Below are 16,263 nucleotides of genomic sequence, written 5' to 3' on the forward strand. Positions count from 1 at the left end.
TTGTAGTACACAAAAGATATCATCTTCGTTTTGGTGCAATTCATTGCTAGTCCGTAGTTTCCCCTAAGGATATGCAGAATTTTAAAAATTGGTGGTTGTTCGATTTGTAGACATGGGCATGTTGAAACTGAGAAATGGGGATGTGCCTTTTTAAAAAATAATACTATTAGTCATTCTAATTTCATTTTATGGGTGATTTTCTTTCAATTTAGTGCAACAGTGCTAACCACATAAATTGATTAGGAAATATCAGATAAAGGAGCCTCCAAAGAGAGGAAGGCAGGCCTTTCCAAAGAGGGCACTCTGTTACTGATGGTCACGCACTTGTAGATAAAAATGGATTCCACTGGATAATAATTCTACAACAATTAAAAATTCACGTATTTGAAATGTTGCATGGGCATTCCAAAATGCAATTCTTTTTTTTTTTCTCTAAATTTAGTTAGTATGGATTATGATTCCTTTCAAAGTTAAATAAAGACATATGACATGGACTGACTGGATTTTATGTAGTTTCTTGGAAAGTTCCATATTACGGATTCAACAGTCTGTATAAAATATTGCCATTAAATCGTCCAACCACTCTTTCAGAGTTCTTGCTCATTGTTTCACATGAAATTGTATTACATGAATCACAGCCCCATAAGATGAGCACGTACAATTAACTCCTTCCAGATTTCACCATTTCTGGTTCCGATTTTGTCAAAAATCCAACCGATCATAATCCCTAGTTACTGGAGCCAGTTTCAGTGTGTATCACATTAAAACTGCAGAAAAAAGAATTATCTGAATTCTCCTCTGAATGCAGGAGGCAGAGACTGTGGGTGAGGAAATTGCATGTGGGTTGTCTAAAATTTTTGATCTAAGGGTGAAGATAAACCCCAAATCTGTCTGAAAAGGGTCGTAAAAGACTTGCTCACTTTGCTGCCTTAATTCTTCTACTGTTTCAAAGTTAATACAGGCAGAGTGGAAATAAGGCCACCTAACCCTTTGTTTTCTGCTTTGGCTCCTGGGCAAAACTAGTCTTTGGCCATTTTTGATAGATAAATCTGACCTTGTACACAAAATGCAGAACTTGCTGCCTACCTAAGAGGAGTCCCTATCTCTGCACTCTGACATTGCTCCATGACCATTTTTTCTGCTCACAGATGCCTGGTATCTGAAAATTCTCCTAGATGATATTTGATTGCCTCGACCACAAAAGTTAAGAAATGTGTGATGAGATCCTTAACATCCCTCAGTTGTACGGAGGAAGGACTCCAGGAAGACCAAGTGGGCGTGGCACAAAGCCCTGCACTCCTCTCATGCAGATTCACAGGAGCAAAAAGCAAGAGTCGACGGTGAGATTCCAGCCTGTCTTATGTTGGGCTGACATGGTAGAACATGACGGATGAGGCAGCTTTGACCATAAATAGCTGCTTCTCATGGTCCTAGAGACTACGGATTCTTCCTGGCCTGTGGACAGCTGTCTTTTCTCTGTGCCCTAAAATGACCAGTGAATAATCACTAGTCATTTTAACTTCTCATCAGGGCAAGATGGTCTCATCTAAACTTACCCTCAGGGTCTCATCTAAACTTCCTCACCTTTCAAAGGTCCACCTCCCAATACCATCCCATGTTAGGCTTTTAACTTAAGAATTTGGGGAGAACACAAACATGCAGCCCATAAAATGCAGCATCATTATTAATGACATCATTTCCCAGCTAGAGCAGACTCTCAGTCCAAGAGTGGCAATGTGATGTCACTCAGATCATGTCCCTTCCTTTGCACCATACACTCTCCTAGGGCTCCCCGGTTCACCCAGAGGAAAATCCAAGTCTCCCCAGGAGCCTAAGAGACCCACATGACCTCATCTCTGCCAGCTCTCCAATCCCAGCCTCTCTTCAACCTTCCAGTGCACTGGCCACCAGAACTATATGGAAGTCACAGCTCTAATTTCATAGTGAACTGGCCCCATTGCTCTGTTTTACAGAGCACTCTGACCCCTCACTGCTCTTTCCCCTCCACTGCACTGATCTCTATCTGAAATACTGGCCATTTGATTTGCTTTGATTTGATCTGTCTCCCAACACTGCAATACAGGATAGGGATTTGTTGCTGTTGTTGTTCTCAGATCTCTAACTTCTATAGCAAAGTCTGGCAAAAACAGGTCCTAAATCACTATTTTTTTGAATAAATAAATGAATCCTGACCACCACCCCTTGTCTACTTATTTCTTTGTAACTTGAAGTCATATGGATTTTTCTGAAGGAGACAAGTAGGCCCCTTGAGGTAAAAATCTACATCTGGTCATGTACACAAGTCTCAGGGATGTCAAATTCCACCAATGATATCACTTCAGATCATCAGAGTCAGCACCTACTATGTGCTTGATTCTGAGGAGACAGCATTCTTCTTCCCACAGGGGAGCTCCTAGGCAGCCAGGGTGGTGGCTCTGTTCTGTGTTGGTGCAGCTTCTGCGCCGTGCAGAGGAACCAGTGGAGGTGTGACAGGAGAGATCCAGCTTGTTCTCAGCTAGCCAAGCAAGTCCCATACCCTTCCAGGTGGCAGGAAAAGGGAGCCTTTTGTAATTCGTGATTCCATCAGGGCCACGTTATTGCTGTTTACAAAATCGTGCAGCTCTGCTAGCAGCTGGTCACTTCCTTCCTGTGGACACCCCCAAGCACCTAGCGTCAGCTCTGCACGCTCAGCTTAGCTTGCAGCCTTCAGGATTGATTTTCCACTCAGTGCTGTTTTTACTTGAAGCAGGTGAGCATCACTGCGAAGAACAAGTGGGTCTGGAGGTCCCAGGAGCCTTCTTCACAGAACACATCTCCCCAGCAACGACACTCGAAAGATGAGTAGCTGCTGAGCTTCCGAGAGGGAAGCTGAGTGGGACTGAGGACCAAACGCTCTCACTTTAATACCCTAAAATGTTTGGCTTTTCACTTCTAGATATTGTACAGAATTCTCAAAAAAAAAAAAAAAATTAGCTTTCAGTAGCAAGGCAGCACTTAACTTTAGTTTTTACTAACTTCTTAATTTGGGGAGAAATTCCCAGGAACCTATCCCTTTACAAGAATGAGTTCATAACTCACACTCAACAGCTTCATTAAGAACGACTCTACTGTGTAGAGGGCTGTAAAGCACCTATTTTTTATAGCTGGGATTTTGATATAAAACATATCTGATATGAGAATTTGTGTTCAGAAATCCTCCCCTTCCTCCAGTCCTCCAGATCAATGAAAGCGGTTCCCAGAACGTGATACTCTCAGATGATTCTTTGACTCAATTATTCTTAACAATGGCGCTCAAGAAACAGAAACCCGGAGCCTCAAGTTCCCCTTGTTGAAATATGTGTGTGGGGTCCAGAGTAAAGGACTTCTCCTTCGCCAGGAACAAGGACATGCTGTGGGATTTCAGTGATAAAAGAAAAATTCTGAGATATCCTACCTTTAATTACAAAAACGGAGGGTGGGAGAGATAAGGGAAATTGATCAGTTAACAGCTAAGGGACAAAAGCAAGAGAAGTCAGTTCCACATTCCTGAATGTGAGTTAAAACCCTGACTTCAAACCCCTGCTGGGCTAACCTCCACACACCTCAGCCTCCTGCCTCTGTTTTTGCATAACTGCAGGATGACCAACCAATCTGGAAGCAGCAGGTCTTTCTCCTGATGGACTGTCGTTCTCCAGTTCCCAAATTTCCCCTATTTCCCCCCATTTCCCATCATCCCACCAGTCTTATCCTTAGCCAGTGTAAGTTCTGCATAAACAATTTATGCCTTCCTTCTCAGATTTTCATGAAAATCTGGCTCTTGGATCCAGAGGACGTATTTGTACCTGCTGTCTCACCTTCCTGCTGGTAGTTATGGGACTTGCCCCAGGACCTGGTCCTTTTCTTGCTAGCCTCTAATAGTTCCATCAACCCTTTTATTTCTGAGAACCCTCAGTCTAGAGAGCTTCGATGCCACCCTAGCATCTTCGCCCACAGCCTGGCTTCCAACATGGTATTTTTCATAATGCTGCTCTGCCATCAAGCCCAACTGAAAGCCATTTGCTTAACTGCAGTTAACTGGAGACGAGTCAACCACAAAGGGTCCCTAAGTGAGAAAAGGATGGAAGAATCCAGGCATGAATTCATTCTGAAATCCGTTCCCAAATCTTTCACTCGCATTGTTAGCTAGTGAAATCTGGTGTGTGATAAATGTTTAGGGTCTGTATTCATGTTACTAACTCAAGAGCAGTAAAATGTGTGAAAGCAATCTTTATTTTAACCAAACAGACTCTAATATGGCATAATGAATAATAATGCTAATAGGAGAGCATCATCTGTGGAAAAAGGCTTTCTTCCCACTTTTTAAGCTACATTTTGCTCCCCAAACCTTCCCCGCAGCACCCTCTCCCATCTCCTCAGGAGTTAAGATTTGTCTCTTATTTCCAGTTTTATTTATACTGATATTTCATATCCTTTCGTTAGTAAATTTTTGAAGGAAGGCAGGTAGGCAGGCAGACACTTAAAAAACATTGCTTCCTTCCCAGGACTCTCTTTCCAGTGCTCTGCATTCTGCCAGGTTCCATTTAAACCTGTCTCTGGGGTCATTGTCCACCTCAGCTCACTTCTCTGTCCTGCCCCTTCCACTGTTGATAATGAAGCACCGACTCACCCTGTCTCTAGGGCAGTGAAGCCAGCTGCCACCTTGTTGGGCCTGGCTGCCTGTCCTTTGAACCTCCAGAACACTTATCTCTTGGAGTAGTACCCTTGACCCTCTGCCTTCAAACGCTGATGAACGAGACCCAACCTTAGTGACTTTCATTCTTCTCTAGTCATTCCCAGGTCTCTGGCTGCTCAAAAGTTCTGTGCTTTACTCTGCATATTCTAGGGGGAGCAAGGATGTTAGAGGAGACCTGTCTCCATGCTTTTCTGCCATCTCACTTTCTCTACTTCAGAGTTCAGATAAGACTCTAGTATGTGCTCAGGAAACATTTGCAGAATGAATAAATGTACAGAAGCATGTTCCAAACTCTGACCTCCAGTATATTTTCTATCCTTAAAGAGCCAACTTAAAGTTACCTTCATCTTCAAGTTTCTCCAGATCTTTTCATCTTGGCTTATATTCTGCTTTCAACCTTCATTGCACTCCTTCTAGAACATGGATGGCTATGGTTTGGATCTGGAATGCTTCTCCCATGTTGAAGTATTACTCCCCAGTGCAGCAATGTCCAGAGGTGGGTTCTGACAATCTAATGCTGGATTCATAATCCAATGGCATTATTGGGGTGTGGTAGAAACTCTACCTGGAAATATCCTGTCCCTATTCCCTTCCTCTCTTTTGCTTTCTAGCCTCCATGAGCTGAGCGGCTTTCTTCTTCCACCAGGTCCTTTCACCAAGGTATTGTGCCTTGCCTCAGGCACAAAGCAATGGAGCCAACAGACCATGAACTGAAACCCCTGAAACAGTGAGTCAAAATAAATCTTTTGTCCTTTAAGTTGTTTTTCTCAGATATTTTGTCACAGTGACAAAAACTCAACTAATACTTGGGTTTTACCAAATTTTAGCCTTTTATGCAACTGGCTTAGTGTCCCTACCAGCTGTTTTATGTGGTCTCTGAGAATACATGCTGTCTTACACACCTCGAAGCCTCCTGGTCTCAACACTTTGTTCCCTAGTTTGCACATTCCTTGTACATAGCCATAGCTCTACATCAGCTTCTTGAGTTTATTTTAGTATAAGGACTAAAATACTTGGCCACAGGAATCCCAATGTTCCTGCTTATTGCAAGTTTATAGAATGTCTACTGTAACCATTAACACAGGGTACAGAGCTGCTCCGTCACCTAATCGGTCAGAATTTCATTTCCTTTATAAATGGGGTTAATAATATTTATCTAATATAGGAACTCAAAGGATTCTTTAATTAATGATAACACATTCTAAGATCCTCAGAGGAAATAAAAAGATCAATTTTATTATATCTCTTATTACTATAGGTAGCAGTTATTAAACTTGCCCATAAACAGGAACCAAGAACAATTTTAAGCCAAACTAATAGTCTAATAAGAACAGACAAGGGTTACCATAGTTGAGCTAGCACAAACACTTTGGCAAAACTGATTCCTGTCTTCAGTTGCTGTTAATAAAATGAGCCTTTAGGTTTTTGGTTTCCTCACCTGCTTTGTGAAGACACTGGATAAAGTGACCTCAAAGGAGTCTTCTAGCTCTAGGATTCTCACTGGATCTCTGATCTTAGCACCTCAAATCCTGGTTAATTGAACAGCCCTCCAATTTTCATATATCATGTACCATCATAACTGCTTTCCCCTAAGGAATCCACTATAGTCAAGGAGTTGAAGGACAAGCATAGATTTTCAACAAATCTCTAAGAGGTTAAGTTGCTGAAGGAAATTTTTCAGGGAACTTAAATACGCCAACCAGATTTTCAGGGTTGGTGTCCCAGGAAACATTTTGGTGTAGGGTAGAGAATAATCAGGAAATGTCCACGTGAACTCTGCGCATGCGCTAATCAGAATTTCTGACAGAAATGAGCACTTCTCATCAGTGTGTCCCTGAAGCCCAGGCAACGATGCTTACTGAGGTTCTCCCAGAGCCTTAGGGCTCCATCAGCCCTGGTGTAACATGGCGGCAAGTGGGGAGGGAGGTCCCAGCAACACCAGCAGTCCTTTGTCTTCTCAGAAGACAGAGTTCGGAGATGTCCTAGTGAACGGGGAGGTCCTCACAGAGACTGCTGGGAACACCTTCCTTGGCTCCTGCTGCCTGATGTGTGCGTTCCAACTGGTCTTGGAAACAGGAAGGAGGGAGTCTTGTGTGTGACAGCTCACAAGTGATCTCCAGTTAATAGGGTCTAAGAAGGTGTGCCCAGATGGTTTCAGGGTTTGTCATGCTGTCTTTTACTTTTTAAAAATTTATTGTGCTAAAAAAAGTACATAACATAAAGTTTGCCTCTTAGCAATTTTGCATGTGAAGTAGAACACTGGTAACTATATGCACATTGTTGTACAGCAGATCTCTAGAAGTTTCTACCTTGTGTGACTGAAATGCTGTATCCATTGAACACTCCCCAGTCCCTCTCTTTGCAGCTCCTGACAACTACCATTCCACTCTGTTTCAATGAGCTTGACTGCTTTAGACACCTCTTGTATTATTGTCTTCTTATGATTGGTTTATTTTACTCAGCACCATATCCTTCGGACCATACCTATGCTGTAGTGTGTGTTGCATTTTAAGACACAGAGATGTTTGTCCCCAGGATCTGTAATTATAGTACCTCTGGTGGATATCCTGTTAATTTCCAGGGAGGGAGAGAAACTTTTCTGAAATATCTGAACCAAAGAGTTACTAGATCAATGCCAGTTTGGATTCCATGGTCCATAAAACAAGCTTGAAGAGATCAAGTTCTTCCAAGAGATCTAACTTCTTTGACATATTCAAATGATAAGATAAAAATTATTTGTTTTTAAAAACATTCATGGAGGAAAGATAGCCTATTCAACAAATGGTCCTGGGAAAACTGGAAATTCACGTGCGACAAAATGAAATTAACCCCTTATCTCTCACCCTGCACAAAACTCAACTTGAAGTTGTTCAAAGACTTAGGCACTAGACCAGAGACCCTGCACCTAATAGAATAAAGAGTAGGCCCAAATCTTCACCATGCTGGGTTAGGATCTGACTTCTTTAACAAGACTCTCAAAGTGCAAGAAGTAAAATCAAGAATCAATAAATGGGATGCATTCAAACTAAAAAGCTTCTTCTCAGCAAAGGAAATAATAATGTAAAGAGAGAGCCTATAGAATGGGAGAAAAATCTTTATCACATGCACCTCAGATAGAGCATTAATCTCCAGGATATATAAAGAACTCAAGAAACTTAACATCAAAAACAAATAACACAATCAACAAATGGGCTAAGGAACTGAGCAGACATTTCACAGAAGAAAATATACAGTCAATCAACAAATATAAGAAAAATGTGATTTTATATATATATGGTGGTATATATATAGATATATATATATATCTATATATATACACACACACACACCACCATATTTTATATATATATATACACCACCATATTTTATATATATACATATATACATAAAATGATGGAATATTACTCAGCCTTAAAGAAGAATGAAATTATGGCATTTGCCGGTAAATGGATGGAACTAGAGAATATCATGCTAAGCGAAATAAGCCAATCTCCCAAGACCAAAAGCTGAATGTTTTCTCTGATATGCGGATGTTAATTCACAATGGAGGGGGGGCTAGGGAAGAATAGAGTTACTTTAGATTAGGTAGAGGGGATGAAGGGAGGGGAGAGGGTCTGGGGATAGGAACAATAGTAGAATGAATCAGATATTATTATCCTATGTACATATATAACTAAAGACTGGTAGGATTCTACATCATGGACAACCAGAAGAATGAGAAATTATACTCTATTATATATGATGTATCCGAGTACATTCTACTGTCATGTATAACTAATTAAAACAAATTAAACATTTTTTAAAAATCATCTGCTTTTAGAAATACTTGGATCTCATTAGAATAATGTCACTGGTACTTCAGAGAAATGAAAAAAACAGGCAAACAGAAAGAAAAGCCCCTTCTCCTCCAACAATACATATTTTCAATGACAGAAACTAATTTTTCGCTTGAGTATTAGAGGTGGAAAAGCAGCCTCTCCCATGGCTGGCTGGTGCCTGATGTCTGACTCTGTGAGAACTCAGAACCTGTTAATACCCTGGTGTCCATACAATGGAAACAACAAAATTACACTTAGCAACACCTGTAGACCTGGGGACTTCTGGGTTCACAGCCTGCCTTCCTTCAGTATCCATGGTGCTTCAGAAGGATAAACGGCAGGGCTTTTGGACTAAAGTTTAATACTGGCTTTGCCACTTACTATTTGCCTTTGAACTACCTGTCTGAGCCTCAGTTTCCCCATTGGTGAAATTAATGTCACATTCATCTCCTAGGGTTGCAGGGAACGAAATGTGACTAAGTAAGTTTATGTGGGTCATGTTCCCTATCTGGCAAGTTCCTGCCATAAACAACCACACAAAAGCCACAGATGACCCTGGCCTTGACCCTCTCTCATCCTTGGAATGCCAATGCTTCTGCTTGCTCTAAAATATCTGTCCTCTGCTCCTACTGGCATATAAGAAGGTGAGCATACAAAAGAGGCGAAGTAGAAGTTGACGATTTATTTTATAAAGCAAGCCTTTGATTGACAGTAAGATTAATGGCTCCCAGTTTTCAGCCCCTCCTAGGTCTGTTTGAAAAGTGGCATACTAGTGCTGGACTTTGTAAAGAATTCTCTATGTCCAGAAAAGACTCCTTTATACAGTCAGCTTTTCATGAATGTCCCATGGTTTCTCATATTTTTGTTTCTCTACCAGTTTTTAAGATGATAGTGACTGGATAAATTGTGGGGCTTTTTTCTATCTTACAGACCTTTGAAAGGAAAGACAAATTAGGCCAGTCTGACCTCCTATGTAAGTCATTTCTTTATTTCCTGGTCATATTAAAAAAAAAAAAAGAGTCATAAAACCTGAGCTACAGTGAATTCCTGTAGGATTTAAAATGTGGTATTTACATTGACCATAATTAAATCTCCTAGTTACACATACTAGCGCTTGACCCAGCCACTCTTTTGACCAAGATTCGTAACAACCAGCCAGTCAGCGCGTCCTTACTATTTTGCCAAAGCTTCCCTGCCTGGCCCAGAGTCAGGTGCCCAAGACACATAAAATGCACGGATGTCCTTCCAGTCTCCTGTTTCCGAGGTTTCTGGAGCAGGTGATCATTAATGCAAATTTATGAGCCATTACAGAATTTTAAAAAATGTATTGTGGTTGAATAAAAACCATAAGGTTTTCATACTTGCTTTGAAATGATCAAATAAGTAGAAAATAGGAAAGTTACAGCTTTAGCAGTACCCGTTTCGAGACAAAGTACTGACCTCAACGTTCCTTGACGAAAACAAACTGAACAAGGGCAATTTCTGTGAGCAAAAATGTAGATTTCCACTCTTTTGAAAAGTTGTATAAAGATCTAAGCAAACACTTTCTCAAAGCAGGGTCTGTGAACGTTCCTGCCAGTGCCAGCGTGTGGGTGGCAGAGACCAGTGCACACCCTGGTGTGTGTGCTCGGGTGTGTGAGTGTGCTCCAGCCTTGCAATGTACTCTCCTGCTCCTTCCCTGAAAAAATGAGACTGGAGAAAGCAAACAGCTTGGAGTACTTTTGGTTCCTGTTTAAATTTAAAGTGAGAAGTAAGCTAAACAGAGTTTCATGAAAGGAGTATTTTTAGGAATGAATGGGTTAGTCAGTCCACGAGAAGCAGATTATAAACAAGCCAATGCTACATCTTGGTAAAGAAATATGTCTGCCACGGAGCATTTTGCTTTCTTAGAAAACACATTCTCTGATGTTGTTTTTAAATGATTCTTTATACACCACTGTTAAAGCTTCTCCTGTCTTGCTATCATATCGAGGCCAGCTCTTATTAGTTGAAAATAGACCAAGTTGCCACTTGGTCATCTGAAATTTTTCCTACATAGTAATTTAGATTAGATCAAAAAAAATTCTGAAACCTTTCTTTTATTAAGACAAAAGGTCATTTATGGAAAGAGTCATGGTAAATATATACCAGATATGTATTTTTTCGTGTTCATAGTTTGCTTTGTTTCTATTTTGCTTTATTCAATAAAATATACTATTTCCTCCAACATTTATTTTTCTGACCCTATGATTAGGAAAAACTGATCACAGGAAAAGATCACTTACTATCCCTCTGCTCAGCTTCACTAGAATGATAGGAAAACCATTTTCTGAGATCTGTTTCAGGCTGAAAATGCTTCACCCAATCTGTGTGCATTTTTAATAACAGTAAAATAAGCAAACCCTCTGATAACAGCATTTAGTATTAATTTTTAATAACCCCATGCCTATTAAGTTGCCCTTTGTATCTTGTTGGTGGACAAAAAACTTTCTATAGAAAATTAATCAGAATATGAATTTATTTCTGATGCCTCCTTACTCTTGGGGTTTATCAGAGCAGCAATGTCATGCACTGCCAAAAGCTCTGGGCTTGCTCCTTCAGAAACAATGCCTCCAAGGCCAGCGGCTGGGGTGATTACTTTTAATTTTCTTCCTAGTAATATATCCTGTCCCTTTACGGTTGGATTCTCCTTGGCTCTACAGTGGTGAACAGTCTCTATGAACAATTCCTGTGATTGATTTCCACCAGTCCAAGGGTCCCTCGGATTGTCTGCTGGGTCCATGTAATGACATGAACTTGGCAATATTTGTCATTCACTCTTTGAACAGTGACAATTTACTGAACACCTAGTATACACCGAACTTTTTTCTGGGCTCTAGGGGCACAGCAGTTACCAATTCAGCTATGGTTCTGACAACAGCTAGAGAGACATGGCTAAGTTTCTATACGTTCTTTTAAAAACATTTGTCATACCTTATTGCCAGAAATGTTTAGGAGGATCTTCATGCCTGTCTCTACAGGCATGGATTTGTGATCTGAAAGATGGGGAAATAATGTCTCCCTCACTGCACCGTTGTAGAGATTGGATGGAATTTGCTATTACAATGTCCAGCACAGAGTGCATCCCTAAAAGGTAACAACCTTACTGTCATCTGAGAACAATGGTAATAATGTAAAAGTAATAGCTTTCATATATTATCATCTCTGCATTTATATTCTGTGCTCCATGATGGGCATTTTTAGATAAATAATCTGTAATTTTGTCAGCAGGCCTCTGAGATGGGTCTGTGATTTAGATCCAGAGCATGTAAGCAGCTAGCTCAGGGATGCCCAGCTACTGAGAACAACAGTCCCCTACTGTGCTAAGAGGATCACAGGGACTGGATGATAAAAAACAACGCAAGGTTTGATGATCCAGGTGTCACTCGAGGAATGTTGGAGTGTGAGGAGAAAGAGTCTCTCTGGCACATATGCTTTCTGGAATCAAGGATAGGACTTCCTGACCAGCAACCAAGTCCACCATCCTAACACCAGCAATGGTGGACAGAGGTCTCACACTTAGTTAGATCGGCTCTGCCTCCATTGTTTTGCGTAGAGAGTTGGGAGGTCACAGGAAAGTCCTGTCTGGGCAACCACTCCACCCAGTTCGTGTGACTTGGAGAAGGACCTGGACAATTATGGCACTGATTTCCTCACATAGAAAATGAGACCAGCTTCAGATTCTTTCTCTGCAGATAAGGAAGGGAAGGGAGAGAGCACTTTCAAGCTTACTATCTAGAGACCTTGGCATCGTCCATCTCACACCAAAGATCATAGAGTAGCTGTCGCCACACGTATTCTGATACAGATGCCAGAAGGCCTTCTCTGTAAAGGGCTGGTCTCAAGTGAGTTGGGTTGAAGGGGTCTCGCTGCTCTGTCCATGAGCTACTGTCAGCTCTTTTTATTCATGTCTTTAGCCTGGATTATCCCACCACTCTTTCTATCTCTGCTTCTCACGTGGTAGTGGAATTGCAAAATTATGCAGGGCCTGGTTGTTTGGAAGTCAATGAGGCCATCCTTTTAACTTTGTGCTACTGAGCAGGGGAAAGATTATCCAACTGCAAGTGTTTCTCATGCGCCACTCTACCTGAACGGAAATACTTGCGCACCCACGGGCCTGTTGCCGACAATTTTGCTAAAGTGGAGTTGGTAATTAAAATCCTCCTTGGCTTTTGTAGTTTCTTTCCTAGTCAAGCTACATGTTTCAAGTGGTTATTATGCTTAATACAGCAACTGCAATGTGGGAATTAAAAAAAATAAGGGTGGATGCCAAGACTGAGACAATTGCCAATAAATAGTCCCATAATATTCCTCTATTAAATAGCCCTTGATAATCGGGGCCTTCCAAGGTTTTGCGTGTGTTAGAAAATAAACACCTACAGATCCAACTTACACCTGATGTAATTATTCCCCATCCTGCCTTTCTGAGATCATAAAAATAAAATTATTCCACTAAAGGCAAATGATACTTAGAAACAATTGGGAGAAGTTAATGAAAGGAGTAATTAAATGTTTGTTAAGTAACATGACACCAAATACGTTTGTGTTTAGGATGAATCTTTTCATGAGCATAATTCTGACTGATGTCAGCATGAATCTTCATTCTTCCAGATTTTCATCCAACTGCCAAAATACTTTTCCTCTGTTGGATTGTAACATAAAGTATATTTTGGTTCCCACAAGATATGATAGTGTTTCACATTACCATATTTAGACTTTAGCATTCCAGCAATACAGCAGGGAAATGATTCTGGAAATATTTCTCATTTTCAGCACATTATGTGTAAGTAACCCCCATAGCCAGCATTTATATCTGCCTGGTTATTCCTCCCAAACTTGTTAACAGCATTTTGAAAATCTCATTTTAAACTCATCTGTCTAGACTTTTCTTTTTAAACCAAAGAGAATGCACGTGTGTTGGAGAGGGTATTCTACAAACCCCACTTGAGCACGGGATGGCTTCAAGCCATCAATCTTTCCAGGAGTGGAGAACAGTCCTTTGCCTACATGTACATGTGGGGTGAAAATAAAAGCTTCTTCATCTTCCTGATGTTTCACTCTGGGATATTTTCACCTCCTGGGAAACAGTCTACCCTGTTCTGACATTATGACTACAGTACAATTCTCCTGCCTTATTCTAGTTTAAGTCTAACATTTTAAAGACACACACAAAAAAAATCTAATGTAAAGGCAATTTTTTCTACAAATAGTTGTTTTTTGAATGATGCCCTCACTATGATAAAACATTTTCTTCTTTGTAAAATTTCATATTTCTTGACATAGTTAATGCAAAATCATATGCACACTTACTTTTATCAGTGAAAAATATAGTGATAATATTTCCAGTGTCACAAAACCACAAGCAACTTCATCATTTTTCGTAGCACTGTGCAACTGATAAAGTTGCAATCCCTAAAAGGCAAGTCAGTCCTAAATGTTTACACCATAAATATAAATGCACAGTCATTAGAAGCAGAATCATCTTCCCCTTGGTTCTGCATTCCATTTTGCTTTTTTGGCACCCTGTCCCATGGAACAAAGAGCCTACAGTCAGAGAATGCTCCTAGGACGCACATCTGAATATGTGCTACCCGCAAAATATTCCTGGTTCTCCCTATTTTCAGGCATATTATTGCATTGTGTTTCCTGGCTCCTTCTACTTGGGCTACTGAGGAGGTAGTTGGGAGTAAAAAGATGTGTGTACAATCTAGTCCAGACCCTTTATTTATTTATCTGAGTTCTTCCTGGGCTTTATTTATTTATTTATTTTGTTTTTTTCCCTACTTTGGCAATTGGGAACATTCATGATGGTGTAGACATCAGCAGCCTGAGTTCTGGAGTGACAAGAGATGCAGGTGAACAAGATCCAACATGGGATGGATGCATAGCTTGAGTGAAAAATAGGCCTTTTTTTTTTTTTTTTCTGATGTACTGCCAAGATCTTGGGGTTTTTTGTTACTGCTACATCACCCTAACCTATCCAGACTAAATAACAAAATTTTTAAAAGAAGAGAACACATTATAGAGTGGGCGGCACTTTTATGGGTGTTACAGAAATAATTCTTTCTTCACCCATCAACCTAGGTCCCCATAGTGGCACTTGGTGTCAATTAGAATAAATCCTGGAATCAGGGTGCCTACTCTTCTTGGCTTGGCACCTTATACAATAAGCTATTTAATTTAAAGCAGGCAAAAGCATTACTTGTTCTAATTCCTTTATTGCATTATTTTCCCTTCATGTGAAGTAAGGATTGCACATATTAACAATCTTTTTTTTCTTGCTCTCATTCAGAACTCTGATTTTTTACAGTGCAAGAATTTATGTAGTACATTTTTTCAGGAGGATTTCCTCACAATATGGTAATAATTATAATTATACTTAACTGACAATGTGGATGCGAGCATCACATGAGACGATAGGGTGAATAATGGCTTTGTTAACCACAAATCCTCTACACAGTGTACCATTAGGATCTACTTGAATTACTACCATCTTTAGAAGTGGACAGGAAGATAATTCCATCATTTTACAGATGAGGTAGGTTTGATTCTGAAAGGTACAATGACTTGCGTGGTTCAATCAGTGTGTTGTAAAACTGGGCTTGAGACCATGTCCTTGGGCTCCCAGCTCACTGCATCTCCTGTTTTTCCACATAGGCTGGAGAAAAGCCAGTGTATCAGCAGACTAGCAAATACAGGGTCTCGGAATCATGGATGGTACAATCACCAAGGGTTTCTACTTCTTTAATACCCTTTCTAACACTGAATGCCTCATTCTTGCTAATGATTTGTTTTTCTCAGAGGAAAAATTTCTAAAGGAGACATGATCTCCTTCAGAGTAAGGGGTAAATTCCAGAAGGTTCATGGTGAGGTTTAGGAACCATTATGCAGCAAGATGAGACCACCATGGACACATATCTGTTTCTCTAGACCCAAGTGTGAATTCAATAACTAGATGGAGAGGCCCACAAAAGCACCCCCAGAGCTTCTTTTAGATCCACTCTTTGCATCTTCATTTCAGAATCTGATTCCCACTAACTACAAATTATTTATGTATATTAACTTGCTCTAAGCTAAATCAATTTGGGTAAATATTTGATGAGTTTGCTTTACTGTTGCTGTTGTATTTTTCTCATAATGATGGGAGAAACTATTGGCCATCTCAGCAAAACTGCAGGGTGACAGTGTGCTGTCCTGTTTGAATGAGTGGTGGGTTATTCAGAGGGTTGGGACAGGGAATATGTCAGTTGTGGGAAATTTAAATATAAATTAAAAATGAAGGTGCATCACACAAGATGGGATATTATAAATTCACAGGACGTGTGGAGGGTCAGGAGGTGGGTATTAAAGGAATTCGGGCACTGGAAACACAAATACAGTTGATTCTTGGTATTTGTGGTAGTAAGTCCCATAAGATTGCTGTAAACTCTGAATTAGTGGATACTGAACAATACATTGGTCCCAGAGTTAAATACATGTTTAGGTTCCAGGGGTTATAATATTTTTACCAACAAATCAAAACAGCCTAGTTTTCTGTGTGTTTATATTTGGTAGATATCCAATATAGACATGTGGGGATGAATTTATGGCTCAGTGGTACAGCACTTGCCTGGCATGAGTGAGGCTGTGGGTTAAATCCCAGCACCTCAAAAAATACACACATAAATGCACATACATACTTACGCACACATACAGTTTTTAAGTAAAAGGCTTAAA

The 16,263-nt window shown here is 40.3% G+C and overlaps 1 protein-coding gene across 2 annotated transcripts in view; it reads right to left on the reverse strand.

The window, feature by feature from the left end:
• Positions 1 to 16,263, reverse strand: part of Gpc6 (glypican 6) — a 1,078,957-nt gene that overhangs the window by 150,955 nt on the left and 911,739 nt on the right. The window lies entirely within an intron of this gene.

Source organism: Sciurus carolinensis, chromosome 5 (assembly GCF_902686445.1).
Source record: "Sciurus carolinensis chromosome 5, mSciCar1.2, whole genome shotgun sequence".
NCBI classification, from domain to species: domain Eukaryota; kingdom Metazoa; phylum Chordata; class Mammalia; order Rodentia; family Sciuridae; genus Sciurus; species Sciurus carolinensis.